This window comes from Gopherus evgoodei, chromosome 1, assembly GCF_007399415.2.
Source record: "Gopherus evgoodei ecotype Sinaloan lineage chromosome 1, rGopEvg1_v1.p, whole genome shotgun sequence".
Lineage (NCBI taxonomy): Eukaryota > Metazoa > Chordata > Testudines > Testudinidae > Gopherus > Gopherus evgoodei.
The window spans coordinates 49,692,443-49,709,064 of record NC_044322.1 but is presented as its reverse complement, the minus strand read 5'-3'; the positions used below and the strand labels follow the sequence as shown (position 1 = coordinate 49,709,064).

At 42.7% G+C, this 16,622-nt stretch overlaps 1 protein-coding gene across 1 annotated transcript in view; it reads left to right on the top strand.

Annotated features, from left to right (window-relative positions):
- The first annotated feature begins 2,151 nt into the window (after positions 1-2,151).
- Positions 2,152-16,622, top strand: part of TRPC4 (transient receptor potential cation channel subfamily C member 4) — a 208,321-nt gene continuing 193,850 nt past the window's right edge. Inside the window, 1 exon segment of the mRNA XM_030563819.1 lies at positions 2,152-2,737. The gene's annotated coding sequence lies outside the window, so the exon portion shown is untranslated.

The following is a 16,622-nucleotide window of genomic DNA, read 5'->3' as shown; positions in this document are numbered from 1 at the left end:
TGGGACTGTCACCTCCTCGCTGATGGGGGCCATCAGGAGCTGTGTCTGCACGGCTGAGTTAGGTCAGAGTTGTGACCAGACCAGCTCTTAAGTCATGGTTCTGAATGCGGAGTAACAGGACATGTCCTAACTCCACCTACATCTGCCTCTCCCTTTGCCTGGTCAGTCCAGGGAGCTTTTTGCTCAGGCGGGAATGGACGGATGGAAGAGGAGGAGGGCAAAAGGCTCCATCTACATTTACAAGTGTGACTCTATTGGAGATCAAGTGCCTGATGCATCAGAAAAGATGCATTTGGGGGGTTCCCACGTCAGCACTGAGCTATGCCCCTAATGCCAAGACACTGGGTTTTAGTTTATTATAGGCAATGCATTGCAGTATCTGTAAAATGCCCACATGCAACTCCAGTGTTAGCACTGGAAGGGACTTTCAGAAAGTTGTATCTCCAGGGAGCTGCAGTCTGCAAGGAGAATGTGAAGTGAGTTTAAGTGTTTTCAGCTAGTTATTGGTGAAGCTAAACACAACTGGTTTTTGTATAAATACAAGTTAACTCCAGTCTCTGACATAACGCTCCTGATGAATTGCTTCTGCAGCATGGCTATGCCCAGGCACTGTTTTATGTCATTACGCTGTTTGAATACTTCCAAGAAGTGTTGGCTGTCTAGTTGGTCTTTCCCTTTAAGACTTTAGCAATGTTAGAACACATGGTTGTGAGCTTTGAAAAAACAAACAAAAAACCTGTGGTTCTAAATCGATGAGCCAAAGCAGAATGAAACACCGAGACTTCATGTAGGGTTTGTGATGCTAATTCTAGGTCTGCTCAAGAACCAGAAAGGAAATATTATATATATTTAATGTAAGGGAAATGTGGCAATTTCCTCATCTCAGTCTCTGTACTGGCTACAGTAGAAATCTTCCTGCGTTGAGCAGTTCAGCATCAGCTGAGTTATGATTTTAAGCAGGCAAACTGGAATGATGGTTGAGTCTGAGGACATAAGCTGTTAAGCACGGAAATCCTGAGTTCCCATGTAACTGACAATCTGCCTGCTTTCCTTTCAGCGTGTACAGTATACAGCCGTGCACTCTGCTCTCCTCGGGACCTCGCTCATGCCCAAACCCAGACTTAAGCACGTGGAGTTCTTCCTTCTGCACATTGTCTTATTTCTAACAGGTGTAACTTGGTGTGATATGTCCTCATTTTGATTAAAGATGTAGGGAAACGATGACTAATCCCCTTTCCCCCTGGTCTACGAGCTCTGGTTTTCTCTGGTATCTGAGTTTTGCGGGGAAAGTGACAGTTCTTGCATTAAAAGAGAGCAGCCCCGCTTTCCGCAGAAGTTTTTCACACGCACTTTCATTGAAACGGTAACGGGTCACGGAGGTCCGCCGCGGGATAATCCTGCACAGCAGGAAGGCAGATAGAAAGCTACCGCTAAGACAGAAACTAGTCCAAAGCTAACTGCAGAGGTTTATTGCCGATCAAAATAAAGCAGCAGCTGAAACAATCCTACACTTCTACGAGGTGAGATGTTGCTGCAGCTGGGGATGGTTGTCTCACATTTATGTTGTGTTGTTTGGCAAGAACGAATACCTAACATGACTGAGTGCAACTATTGTAGAGTTTGAACCAACTGCACCAACCATTTTTTTTGAGGGGGGCTAGGGAATCAAACGATTATTTGCTGTGTTTTCACTGTACATTTCAGGGGGTTGTCAATTACAGCTGTCACATAAGGGTTTCTTTTGAGTCGGTCCCTGTTCTGTCCTCTATTTTTGAACCAGTCCTTTTCGCTCTTGTTGGCGCACAGCTGGAAGGTGCAAGTACATTGATTGTTGGTGGTTCACGCCTGACTTCACCCTAGGGACACACATGCTCTCGGACGTTTTATAGAAAATCAAAAATAATTAGCCTAAAACATTTTCCAACGGAAGGGAACGGTCGCTTCAAACTGGTGAGGAATTTCTTTAGGAGGAGGGTGGCTGAAGCTACCAGGAAAGAGGCCACCTGCACCCTGTGTTCCATTGGAACGGAGCCTGCAGAAAGCCGGCTTTGCTCCTCGGTGGGGACTATCCCTTGATTATCCTGCAGGCGGCGCTTTTAGGTATTTATAGTGCCTCCCCACCAGACCAGAAGAAAAAAGTCCCTAGGAGAAGCAGCTCAGTCACACACCAAGGAGGGAAAGACAGAAAAAAATGATCGTGCGGAAAAGCTGACAGAACAAACCAGCGCGCAAGACAATCCGAGGGGTGATCTCCGATGCGAGCTATAAGTTCTGTGGCAGAGGTGTCTTAATACCGGAGAGCGGATCTCCTGGGCAGGAAAGCATCAACTTCAGCTTATGTGTGTTCTTTTCCCTCTGATGTTCATGCCTCGCAGTTTCTCTTCCAACAGGAAACATTTCATGGGGAGGGATTGTTACTTCTTGCAGGCGACATGGGATTCCCAGGAAGAGTAGTGAGACTCCACAATAAACAGCCAGGTAGGAATTTGCCACTCATCTGTTGCACTAAAGCGAAGCTACAAGCGCTGTCTTCTTGGCTGGAAGTGTTGAAGACCACCTAAACTGGGGGACGGTATCTGAAAGATGAAGAGAATAACATAGATACGGGGAAAAGTGGATGAGGTGGGCGACTGCAAAAAAAAATCTTAAATGGATTTAATTTATAAATGGAATTGAAATGTGCCCTGATAACAGTTGAAGTAAAAACGCTGGATAGCAACGCATGCATATAAACCAAGTAAGTTCTCACCCATTATTGGAATATTTTCCTCTTTAAGCTTTGGTTTTATTGTTGTTCCTCTTAAGAGACGCCACCAATTACTGGAATTAACCAACTTTTGCCCAAATAAAAGCACACGGTGACTACAGGTGTTTTGTATCGTCTTAGACCTGGCATTAAGCAACATTTAGGGTTTTTTCCCCCCCTTTACATAATAAACGTGGATTTTTTTTATCGCAATCAGTTTAATTGTTGACATTGTAGAGAGTGCCATCGTTTGGGTTATTGCAAGTGAAGTCTGACACCTGCAGGACAACTGAGTATATGAAAAAAAACTGAAGAGAAATAGTTTTGTGACGGCGCCTAGATGGCTCGGAAGTAGCGAGTAGACAACAGAATTGGGTGGGTGTGCTTGCGATGCTCGTAATGTAAACCAAAGGATTTATGCAGATGGCTAATTCTTCGAGACGGGGCTTTCAGGGAGGCGAGTGAAGCTGTTTAACTGGACAGAAGCTGTTTAACTGGGTTGTAGAGTTAGCGTGCGTGTGCCTTTAAAGTATAGCGGAGAGCAGCTGAGTGACTGTGACCCACAGCTGTTCAGGTGAGGGCTCAGCCTGTATCAGGAATCACCGTTGTCTCATTTTAGATTTTGAATTTCACACCCATATATTATTATGTGGCTACAGAGGTACATAAGACGGCGCTTTCAAAAAAAATGGGTCCTCCCCTCCCTTCAGGTATAGTGTTTAATTATGACAACTATCAGTCTACAGCAAAATATTTTTTCATGGGTTACCGACCTTGTAATTGCTAACACTCAACCGCTTGGAAGGCAGCTGTACAGCCACTGATAAGACATTTTTTCTTTTCTTTTCTTTTTTTTTTTTTTTTTAGGAATACTGAACTTTCTGAAACTATGATATAATGAAATGGCAGCACTTGAGTAACAGTGTATTTTCATGTAGGAAAGGATGGGTGATTAGTGTTCTAATAATAATTTTTCAGCTAAAATCATGGGGATATGACAATGGAGTTTTATTAGGATGTAATTTACCAGACAGTAGCAACTCTGCAGGCTGTTTCTTTATCCTGCAGTCAACTTGCTATCAGGAAGAGTTACTTATTTAAAATAGTGTTTTTTTCCCCTGATCTGTTTTTGAAGCTTTGGCACATCTGTTTTCCTAAGTGTCCTGTCATTGTAAAGTTAAACGTTGTTTCAGTTCTGAAAATCAAAGTTGGTGGGGAACAGCTACACATCAAGTGCAACAAATTTCATGTGTATCTTGTATTTTTTTCAACCTTGAAGTATTGTAGTTTTTTTTTTAATTTAAATTTTTCCTACTAACCATTGCTACTACAAAATCTTGAAACAAACATAAAGAGAATCTGGTGGAAGGAGAGAGTGTGAAGTTGATGGCAAATGAACATGATGAAAATGAGCCTGAGAATGACTTATATGGTAAACAAACTGACTGTAGGAATTCACCCGTGCATTGAATTTACATTTTCAAGCTCCTGAATATTTTGGCTATTTTACAGTAGTCATAATCCTGTTGAAAAGAAGCAGTTGATGTGTTGGAACCTTAAACAAACACTGACAGAAAATATATACTAAGTAAGGGTTGAATTGCAAAATCCACTGCGATTGGCAAAACCTGCAGCTTTGTTGTATTATTATTATTTTTTACAAGGTAATGTCACTAAAATGTTTTTGTTTTACTGGAATCAATTGAGTGAATCCATGTTATCATGGCAACTGAAACGTATATTTATCCAAAAGTGCCTCATAAAAGAAGTAGCGCCAGTTCTTCCTGAACTAAAATACCTTCTAGCTAGAAGTGAATAGAAACACTACTGCAAAATGCTTTCTGGTTAGTAGGCACTTCTAAAAAATTAAAAGAAAAGAGACCACAAAACAGAGTTCAGACAATATATTCAGAGAAGGATGGAATTAACATCTGGTTTCGTTATGATAAATGCATCCACATAAACTCTATATAATATAGCATGTACACAATTAAACAGTAATAAGTCACCAGGACCAGATAGTATTCACCCAAGAGTTCTGAAGGAATTCAAATGTGAAATTGCAGAACTACTAACTCATCTGTAACCTATCATTTAAATCAGCTTCTATACCAGATGACTGGAGGATAGCTAATGTGATGCCAATTTTTTAAAAAGCATCCAAATGAGATTTTGGCAATTACAGGCTGGTAAGCCTAAATTCAGTACCAGATAATTGCTTGAAACTATAGTAAAGAAAAGAATTTCCCCAACATAGATGAACACGATTTGTTGGGGAAGAGTCAACATGATTTTTATAAAGGGAAATCATGCCTCACCAATCTACTAGAATTCTATGAGTGGGTCAATAAGCATGTGGACAAGGGTGATTCAGTGGATTTAGTGTAGTTACATTTTCAGAAAGTCTCTGAAAAGGGCCCTTACTAAAGGCTCTTAAGCATAGTAAGCTGTCATGGGATAAGAGGGAAGGTCCTCTCATGGATCAGTAACTGGTTAAAAGATAGGAAAAAAAGGGTAAGAAGAAATGGTTAATTTTCAGAACGGAGAGAGGTAAATAGTGGTGTCCCCTGTACTGTGACTAGTCCTATTCAGCATATTCATAAATGATCTGGAAAAAGGGGTAAAATTTGCAGATGATAAAACACTACTCAAGTTGGTTAAGTCCAAAGAGTTACAAAGAATCTCATGAAAATGGGTGACTGGACAACAAAATGGCAGATGAAATTCAGTGTTGATAAATGCAAAGTAATGCACATTGGAAAACATAATCCCAACTATACATATAAAATGATGAGGTCTAAATTAGCTGTTACCACTCAAGAAATAGAACTTGGAGTCATTATGGATAGTTCTTTGAAAACATCTGCTCAATGTTCAGTGGCAATCAAAAAAGCGAACAGAATGTAGGGAATCATTAGGGAAGGGATAGATAAAACAGAAAATATCATATTGCATCTATATAAATCCATGGTACACCCATATCTGGAATACTGCATGCAGAAGTGGTCACCCCATCTCAGAAAACATATTGTAATTGGAAAAGGTACAAAAAAGAGCAATCAAAATGATTATGGGGTATGAAACAGCTTCCGTATGAGGAGAGATTAATAAGAATGGGACTTTTCAGCTTGAAAAAGAGACGACTAAGGTGCGATATAATAAAGGTCTATAAAATCATGATGGGTGTGAAGAAAGTAAATAAGGAAGTGCTATTAGTCCTTTTGGTAACACAAGAACTAGGGGTCATCGAATGAAATTCAAAGGCAGCAGGTTTAAAACAAAAGGAGTATTTCTTCACACAATGCACAGTCAACCTGTGGAATTCTTTGCCATAGGATGTTGTGATGGCCAAGAGTATAACTGGGTTCAGAAAGGAATTAGATAAGTTCATGGAGGATAGATCCAGTGGTGAGTTGGAGCCACTTCGCACGAACCGGTTGTTAAATTTAGAAGCCGGTTTAGAACCAGTTGTTAAAGGGGTGAGTAAACTCTGGCCTGTGGGACACATCTGGCCCGCAGGACCATCCTCTCTGGCCCTCTTGAGCTCTTGGCTGGGGAGGCTCCCCTGGCCCCTCCTCCACCTACCCCCCTCTCGCAGAGTCTCAGCGTGCCGTGCTGCCAGTGCCAGTGCTCTGGACCGCTCCTGGGCAGCTCTGCAGCTCTTGCCATTTTGAGCAGCATGATAAGTGGATGGGGCTGTGATCTCCATTGGGCCATGAGGCACCCATACATGCTGTCCTGACCAGCAGGGTAAGGGGGCCAGGCTGGGGCTGCGAGGAGGGGCAGGGAGCAGTTTGAGGGGGTGGAGGTTCTGGGGTAGTGGTCAGGGGATGGGGAATGGGGGGTTGGATAGGCATGGAAGTACCGGAGATCTGTCGGGGTGGTGGTGGATGGGGTTGGGGCAGTCAGGGGACAGGGAGGGGGGTGAGCTGGGTAGGGGGTGGGGCTCTGGGGGGGGCAGTTAGGGTGGGGGGTCTCAGGCTTGTACTCACTGGGCAGTGCTTAATAACCTGTTCCCTACTGAGTCATCGTCGGCACTTTAGTGGTGGGTCGTTCACTTGCTCCAGGTCTTTGGCGGCACTGAAGGACATACCGTCGAAGTGCCGCTGAAAACCCAGAGTGAGTGAAGGATCCACTGCCGAAGTGCTGCCGAAGACCTGGTAGGGAACTGGTTATTAACATTCTGGCAGCTCATCACTGGATAGGTCCATCAATGGCTATTAGCCAGGATGGACAGGGGTGATGTCCTAGCCTCTGTTTGCCAGAATCTAGGAATGGGCAACAAGGGATGAATCACCTGATGATTACCTGCTCTGATCATCTAGTCTGACTTCCTGTATAACACAGGCCAGAGAACATCCCCAAAATAATTCCTAGAACCCGGCAAGCTACATTTGTCTGAAAATATCTCCCTGTGTCTATGGTATACAGGGTTAGGTGCTCAAATACTATGGTAATGAATGGGAAACTTATAAGCATGATTTTTTTTAATTAGGCTTTTCTGTGGTAGAGTCTATGAGGCCCCAGCACTCCATTCTTCTGGACTGGCTCCATCCTTGTGGTGGTCTCCCCTGTGATCTAACTGTTGTTTTAGTGTCTAGTGGTGACTTCTCCATCCCAAGATATCACCTCTATGGTTTCCCAGAGGGTTCAATTTCTTTGGCCTCTGCTCTTTCATCTTCACCCTTTCTGTCATTTTCTCTCTATTTGCCCTTACTCTCGTGTTTACACAAATGATAGCTGGAGATATTCCTGAATACTTAAGTGATTCCTCCTTCTCAACCCTAACTTTGATCAAGTAAACTTGTTGCTTTTATTTCAACAGTCAGTCAAATATCTCACATGAAAAAGTGGATCTGCTGAGCGAGCAGGAGGAGCACGGTCAAAAAACAACCCTAGATGCAGATCTCCTGTTTACATCCACTAAGCGAAACTGATTCCGTTTGCATAAAACCAGAGTATCCAGGCTGTATATGCGTGAGTGCAGAGCAGCTGGGGAGATAGAATCTACCACTACTGGAGCCTAGAGCCAGGGTTCAGACCTGCTGTTCATCCCTTCCCTTCCCAATCTTTGAGAGCTGCAGTTCCAGCGAAAGGGAATTTCACCCATTGTTTGTAACTGTAGGGTCAGACTTAAAACTCAACTCTCACTTTCCTGCCCGCATTCTCTAAGGTCCAAATCTCAGATAGAGTTATTCAGGGGACACATTATGCACATCTCAACAAGCAGACCATTGGCTTATCAAGTTTAATGAACAAATAATTGTGCCCCACAGAGCAAAGTCACAAGGATATTCTGTGCTTAAGTAGCCCTGATTGGCAAACTTTTATGATTATGCACCCTCTGCATGCTCTCAAACCTGCTGCAGGCCATATAGTGGGCCTAGCCCAAAAAGTGGGCATGACTTTTTTTTCTTGATTTTCAGTTTCTGAAAATTTGCCTGTGATGAGGTGTTCACCCTCACACTACCCTAGAAGGGGGTGATGAGGCTGAGAAGGGGCCAATTAACCAGATAAACCACAGCTGAGGTGGCCTATGTAACTGCTGAATGATGGTGGAACCCAGCTGAGAAGAAACAGAAGTGACTAGTATAAAGCCAGGAAGCTGGCAGCAGAAGGAGGCCACAGTGAGGGCTCTGGACATTAGAGAGGAAAGACAGGAAATCTAGGAGCAGAGCTTAGGGAAATGGCAGAAAGGTTTAAATAGTGCAGACATTGGTTGCTGATTAGAGAGTCCCAGAAGTGGAACCTGGAGTAGAGAGTGGGCCCAGGTTCCCCTACCCACCACTGGGGAAGTGACACAATCCTGGCAATGAGGGAGAAGACTACCATTTTTGGATGGACAGACTTTGATAACCCCCAGAAGATATTAACACACACTGACCTGGATGAGGGACCAATCCAATGAAGAGAGAAGACCCTGAGTCACAGAGAAAGAGAGATGAAGAGAGAGAGGCAGCAGGGTGCATGAATGAGTGACAGATGGCGGTGTTGGACCTGGAAGGAACTCCTCCCCAGAACAGCGAGAAGGACGCACCCCAGTGATGAGAGTGCCCATCACCCATGTACAACTTTTAAAAACCAGGATGTTCCAAGTATTAATTTTAAGAACCAATAAAAATAGAATCTCCACCCTTGAATCCAAATAAATATGATACTCACTTCATCTGCTCCCACTCCTAGTGAATGTCTCAGGAAAATAGATGGCTGTGCTACTTAGTATGATGCCCAGCATACTTGGGTTCTGTTAGACCAAGAAATTGGTAGTGAATTCCACAATCAAAGGCCCTACACTGAAACCCACCTCAACTACCTGCCAAATATTAAAATCTGGAGGCTGTGAACTCAAGCTCATTGGACATCTCTATCTTCATGGCAGTACATTTGGACAGAGAGAGAAGGGAGGTCTTTTAAATAGCCATGTGGGGTTTTAAAGAATGAGGCCAACAATGTGAATTGCAACCAGAAGTGAAGAAGAAACCAATATAGTGTCTGGAGAAGTGATATAATGTTTTTACTATGTGGTCAATATGTTTAGGCAGATAAATTCCCACATTCTGCATCTGCTGTAAATTCCAAGTGATCTTCAGCTCCAACCATTTGTAGAGCAGACTGCAGTTATTCAATATGAAAATGAAAAAGGCCTGGATGTCATTAGCAAGATCTACATTGAAGAGAAATAGTTACTATTATCTGACCAAATGCAGATTTTTTTTATTTTTTATTTTTTTTTAAAAAGACATCTCTGTCCACTTTGTCAACTGGGAAGGAATCCATGAATTGGATAAAATTCCAGTTGCCTGCACTGCTGGCAGGTTGTTAGCCATCATCTGTGCAATCCATTTACCCTAGCTTCAGGTCTTTGAAGCAAATGGCTTTATGCAGAGCAGCACTGAACAGCTCACAACAGCAGCTGTGTGAAATGTGGGTGGCTTTAAAGGCTTATTTGTCCAATTTGTTGTCCATCTTATTAAAACAGGTAGAAACTGCAGCAAATGGATCTACAAAGTCTATCACCTGCATGGCACAGAGCCAGCTGGTATGTTGACCAATACAGTTCATGCTGCATGACAGTGGCATCAGTGGAGTGATGCCTCTATCTGCAGTGTATTATAGGAAGTTGGCCAGGGCACCTGGGGACCACTTTACCATTCCACTACATTTCCACTGGTAAGGATATAGGACATTGCTGAGAGTGGAATATGCACATGATGGGCTGGGAACTCTGTCTCCATTTAGTCAAGCTATACATACCATAGGAAGTCAGTAATCATTGGCTGATATGTGGATAATATACACAACCATCTGTTTTTTGTGGGGAGATTAGGGGAGGGGCTTTTGCCTTATCTCCCTACTATGTTGCACCCATTTCTCTAGGTCAGGACAAGAAGTAGAATGTTAATTGTCTTCATCTGGGAGAAAAATGTAAAGGCATTCCTACTTAGCATGTATTTTATCTTTAGTAGACTAGAAAACTGGTGTCATATCTAAGAAGTGTACTGGACCACACAGAAATCACAAGCTTAGTCCTAGGACAATTTAATCTTATTCTATATTGCTGTAGACTTCTGTAAACTTGTTATGAAAACAAAAATGCTGTAAATACAGCTGCTGTTTGTTAGTAAGTATTTTCTTATTAAAACATTTCTTTTTTAAAAAGTGAGACAGTCCCACTTACATTTTCCATAGGGGAATTAAATTAATAGCAATGGCAGTGTGTGCATTTTGGGGCATATTGTGTCTGATTTAGAAGTTACATACAGTAAATATGTATACAGAAACTTTCAGCAAGAATGTTTGTGCTGACAAATCCACAAGCTGTGGAAAGGGATTTCCAGGCCAACTGTTTCCTAGGCAAACTAAATCAGTGACAGAGTCCTGTCCGCTTCTGCAGAATGCACTGGATCAGATGTCAGCAACCTCTGGCATGCGGCTCACCAGGATAAGCACCCTGGCAGGCCAGGCCAGTTTGTTTACCTGCTGCGTCGGCAAGTTCAGCCGATCGCAGCTCCCACTGGCCATGGTTCGCTGTCCCAGGCCGATGGGGGCTGCAGGAAGCTGTGGTCAGCACATCCCTCATCGGCTCCACTTCCCGTAGCCACCATTAGCCTGGGACGGCAAACCATAGCCAGTGGGAGCCGCGATTACACTGCTCTACAGCCAAAATGCTTCTGAAATAAATGTAGTCCAACTTTACTAATTCTGGGTCACTGAGAACGAAAATGATGCTTAAAATTGTTGATTGGCTCTAGTTTTCAAGATATGCTTTTGAGTCAGTATATACGACCCTTGACTTGGGAAAGGCGGAGAAGTGAGTTATAAAGGGAAGGGATCTCAATTTAAACCAGAAATGACTAAAATACATCTTTGACTGGATCTATGAATAAATCTATGACTGGGATTGGACAGTACTTGCTTTTTAGGCAAAACAATGAATGATGCAATCTGAAGCTGGTATTGCGTCATACATGATATGAATTGCATCATGTTATTCCTAGAAGTCATGGATGATGCAATCATAACGAAGCTTACATCACTCTGCTGAACAAATTGCCCTATATCAGCTCTAGAAATCATACAGTGTCGTGCTCTCTTATTTGTCAGTGTTTGATTTTGCAAAGGGACACATTTCTGTTTAGCCAAAGAGAGCAGAGATGCCTCGTACTTGTGTGAAGAGTGCAGATAACTTCTGCTATGTTTGTGGTGAAGTGACTTTTGCATCACAAAAGCGCAGTATAACCACTAAGGCTTTCTTAACCAATCACCTTTATTTTGGCTGCAAAATCGGAGATCAGGACAAGAGGTGGGCCCCACACCTATGCTGCAACACTTGTGCAACAAATCTTGGCCAATGGTTGAACAGGAAAAGGAAATCTATGCCTTTTGCAGTGCCAATGATTTGGAGAGAGCCAACAGATCATACCAGCAGTTGTTACTTCTGCATGGTGCCTCCAGTTGGGAAAGGTGTATCAAAGAAGAAAAAGTGGACTGTGCATTATCCAAACATTCCATCAGCTATACGCCCAATACCCCACAGAGAAGGACTGCCGGTTCCTGATGCACCAGAATCATTCTCACTTGAGTCAGACGAGGAAGAGGATGAAACTTCTGGTCCTGAACCATCAGTGTCACATGACCCACATTTTCTCCCATCCTCCTCCTCTGAACCACACCTCATAACACAAGGTTAACTGAATGACCTTGTCAGGGATTTGGAACTACCCAAGAGTAAGGCAGAGCTGTTGGGCTCCAGACTACAGCAGCGGAATCTCCTGGCAGGTGATGTTAGGGTTTCCATGTTCCCTGACTGTCAAAAGGATCTTGTCCCATTCTTCTTCATGGAAGGTGATCTTGTAGCCTGCAACAACATCGATGGTGTGATGGCAACCCTCAACATCGTTCACGATCCAGATGAGTGGAGACTGTTCATTGATTCATCGAAGACGAGTCTTAAAGCTGTTTTGCTGCGTAATGGCAATGTTTTGCCATCAATTCCAGTTGGTCATGCAGTCCATATGAAGGAAACCTATGACAACATGAAACAATTTTTGAGGTGCATAAACTATGACCAACATCAGTGGCAGCTTTGTGGCAATTTGAAGGTTGTTGCTCTCTTGCTTGGTCGCCAGACGGGATACACAAAGTATTGCTGTTTTCTCTGCGAATGGGATAGTCGTGCAAGAGATTCCCTCTACATCAAGAAAGATTGGCCACTCCGACAGTCATTGGAGCCTGGGAGGAAAAGTGTTCAGCATCCACCACTTGTTGAATCAAGGAAGATTTTGTTACCACCTTTACACATCAAGCTGGGTCCGATGAAGAACTTTGTCAAGGCCATTGACAAAACACAAGCAGCTTTCAAGTACCTCCGTGGAAAATTTCCAAGGTTAAGTGAAGCTAAGATAAAGGAAGGTATCTTTGTTGGTCCTCAGATTCATGACCTTCTTTGAGATGATGCATTTGACCATGCACTGCGTGGCAAGGAAAAGACGGCATGGAAAGCCTACCAGTTAGTGGCAATAATTTTTCTCGGAAACAACAAGGCAGACAACTACAGGTTGTTGGTGGAAAATCTCCTCAAGGCATACAAAAGTCTTGGTTGCAAAATGTCACTAAATATACATTTTTTGCACTCTCATCTAGATTTTTTTCCACTGAACTGCGGAGCAGTGAGCGACGAGCACGGCGAGCGATTTCACCAGGATATTGCAACAATGGAGAAATGCTATCAGGGCAAATGGAGCCCATCAATGCTTGCGGACTATTGGTGGACAGTGACAAGAGATGCTCCATTTAATGAATACAAGAGACAAGCCAAGAAGCGCCGAGTAGACACTGAATAGGATTAAACTATGTACATAATAGTTTTTTGCCTTTTGTTTCATAATACATTTTATTTGTATAACCCTTTTGCTGATTTTTAAAGTGTTACATAAACAGGACAGGTGAAATATTATCATGTAAAGCAACCATAAACACACAAAAAGACCTAGGTTTACAATTTATGATTAAAACGCTACTATCTACACAATATACATAGACATAAAATGTAAAAACTTAACTATCTTAGAAACAGTAGCCAATCAGTTGTTTTAATTGTCATATTTGAATTCAGCACATCAAAATACATAATAAATAGCACATTTTATCTCTGAAGCAGATGACTTCTCAAAAATTGTAGCCCAGTGTTAGCTGAACCTGCCAATGCGGCAGGTAAACAAACTGGTCCGGCCCACCAGGGTGAGCCACGTGCCAGAGGTTGTCTACCCCTGCACTGGATCCTCACCCACTGGCATCGTAACTCCCATCAACGTCAAATGTGCAGGGTCTGGCCTTCCAACCACAGCATTGTGAACACAGCATACCAAACAAGGGCAAGTACCCTGTCATCTGTTCTCAGAGTGAGTTAAAATTCATGTGAGGACAGGTTAGCTAGACTAAAATGCGGTGTTCTGTGTGTTTGTGTGAAATTCACCCCTCTGCAAAGTGTCAACACAAAGACTATGCACTATCTAAGAAAACTTCAGATTTTTTTCATCAAAAATCCCAACACCCCAAACTGGAAAGTTTTCAGCTGCACTCAGAGTCACTGAAGAGTCTAAATTTTCCATGGGCCCATCCTTTCCACCATTAGCCAGTCAGAGCTATCATGGACCCTTCACTGGCTGCTGAAATGCCGCCTCTTGGGAAGAATTGTTGCATCACCTACACTGCATTCAGTCTTCTTCTGTGGAGGGGGAGGGCAGCATTTAGCCCAGGGGTCGGCAACCTCTGGCATGCGGCTTGCCAGGGTAAGCACCGTGATGGGCCGGGCCAGTTTGTTTACCTGCCACGTCAGCAGGTTCGGCCAATTGCTGCTCCCACTGGCCGCGGTCCGCCATCCCAGGCCAATGGGGGCTACAGGAAGTGGCGCAGGCTGAGGGATGTGCTGGCTGCGGCTTCCCATAGCCCCCATTGGCCTGGAGCGGCAAACCACGGCCAGTGGGAGCCGCAATTGGCTGAACCTGCTGACATGGCAGGTAAATAACTAGCCCAGTCCCCAGGGTGCTTATCCTGGCGAGCTGCATGCCAGAGCTTGCCGATTCCTGATTTAGCCTTTGAAAATGCTCTCAGGAGTGTGTTTGTGTTTTTTTTTTTGTTGTTGTTGTTGTTTTTTCTTACAGCCTACCTTAGTCCACTGAATACTTGGTTACAGCTAAAAGTATTATCTTTGGGTTCTCAAGTGGTAATATCCTTGCTTTAATCTCTAGCTATGTGGAGTTGCTTGTTCTTAATAGATCATTTCCAGGTAAATCCTCTTGTTAAGCTTGAATGCTAACTACTGCGGCATCCTCTGTTGGAGAGGAATTAAAATCTCATTTGCATTTTGTTTAGACACAATTTTATTTAAACTAGGAGAGAGAATGTTAGCCTTTCATTTTGGATAATAATCCTTTAAGACAAGCAGTGCTTCAGTCAGCCAACAATATCAGATTTTAAATGTTGTTTATGCTGATATAATCAGCTTGGTTTTTACATTTAACTTATTTGTATAGAGTGCTTGAACCTGCAAAGTACTCACAGCTGTAAAATTTACACTAAAAAATTCTGCATGCAGGCTTCAAACACTAGTTGGGTGCCATAGAGAGGGATAGTCTGATCTTGTGTAAAATCACAGACTACTTATAGAAAACTGCTTCTAACTTTCCCACCCTCCTAGCAAAAGAGACGCCCATCAAAAAGGCCAATCCAGTGTCTGAACTTTCATACTTTTGAATTTTAAAGGAATTTTTTTAGTAAGTTGACCCTACAGTGCTATAAAATAATTAAGGTTTATGACACTGTTGTAAAGCATATGTTATATCCATTTTTAACTGATGGCTGTCTTGTCAAGCCTCAGTTTCCCTAAAGTCTCCCAATGCATATCAGTGAGAGTTGAAGGAATAGGATTCATATTCTAATTTATGTGCTCTAACTATTAGTCACATTTTCTTTTATAGGGGAAATGAAGTCTAGCACAGCACAATTGTGATACCATATTTTGGTCTCTCCACTTAAATAGAAATATTTTCATTCATGGTTGTTTAACTTAATGGTCTTAAGTTGGAACATATTTGTTTATGTATGGAAGCCAGTTATACCAAATACTTAGAGCTTGGAGATTATACAGTATGTTTATTGCTGCAATATCTTCATGTGTAACTAAACTTCTAATGTGTAACTCTTCTCTAAATTCTCCTGAACATCTATTTTTTCCACAGTGCTTACAACATGCTTGCTAAGTAAGGACTGAACTCTCCTGTATCTGAGTTCCATTCGGTAGAGAAAAGAGGTGGGGGAGCTATCAAAAGCTGGTTATGTCTCATTGATTCTGTGCCCATCAGACCCCAGTGTAAGTAAGAATAACCAAGGAATTGCTATAACTTAGGCTCCTGACAGATAGTCTGAAGGGCCAGTATAGGGTATGGAGCATTACTACAGCCCCTGACATGCTTCCTCTCCCCCCTGGTCATAGCTGCTACAACTGGGTGGGGTGCTGGTTGGCTGATGCAGGGACTGGTTCTGCTCTCTTTATGCCAGTGAGGAGTTCTTTTCTACCAGGGGAATTCTCCATGGGCTAATTACATATCCAGAATCCAGCCCCTTTACTGGATAGTGGTGGAAACAGGCCAGATCATAAGATAGAATCTGGATTGAAATCTACACATTCACTCTATCCATTTATCTAAAAAACCCAAGCCAATACACCTGATTTTATTATAAACAGACACTTCGTTCCTCTATCATTCCTCTATACATTCATCACATCAAATAAGCATGTATTCTTATTGATATTATAGAATCATAGGACTGGAAGGGACCTTGAGAGGTCATCTAGTCCAGTCCCCTGCACTCATGGCGAGACTAATTATTATCTAAACTATCCCTGATAGGTGTTTGTCTAACCTGCTCTTAAAAATCTCCAGTGATGGAGATTCCACAACCTCCCGAAACAATTTATGCCAGTGCTTAACCACCCTGACAGTTAGGAAGTTTTTCCTAATGTGCCGCCTAAACTTCCCTTTCCACAGTTTAAGACCATTGCTGCTTGTCCTATCTGCAGAGGGTGGGAACAATTTTTCTCCCTCCTCCTTATAACAACCTTTTATGTGATTGAAAACTGTTACCATGTTCCCTGTCAGTCATCTCCTCTCCAGACTAAACAAATGCAATATTTTCAATCTTCCCTCACAGAAAATATTTTCTAGACCTTTAATAATTTTTGTTGCCCTTGCCCTTCCTAACTTGCCCTTCATTATTCTTGTCATCCGCCACCTCATCATTCTGTCAACTCCAAAAATAGTGCATAAGCTCCCTGAAGCAGTGGTATTGCCATTTATTTGTTTTGCAGTGCGAC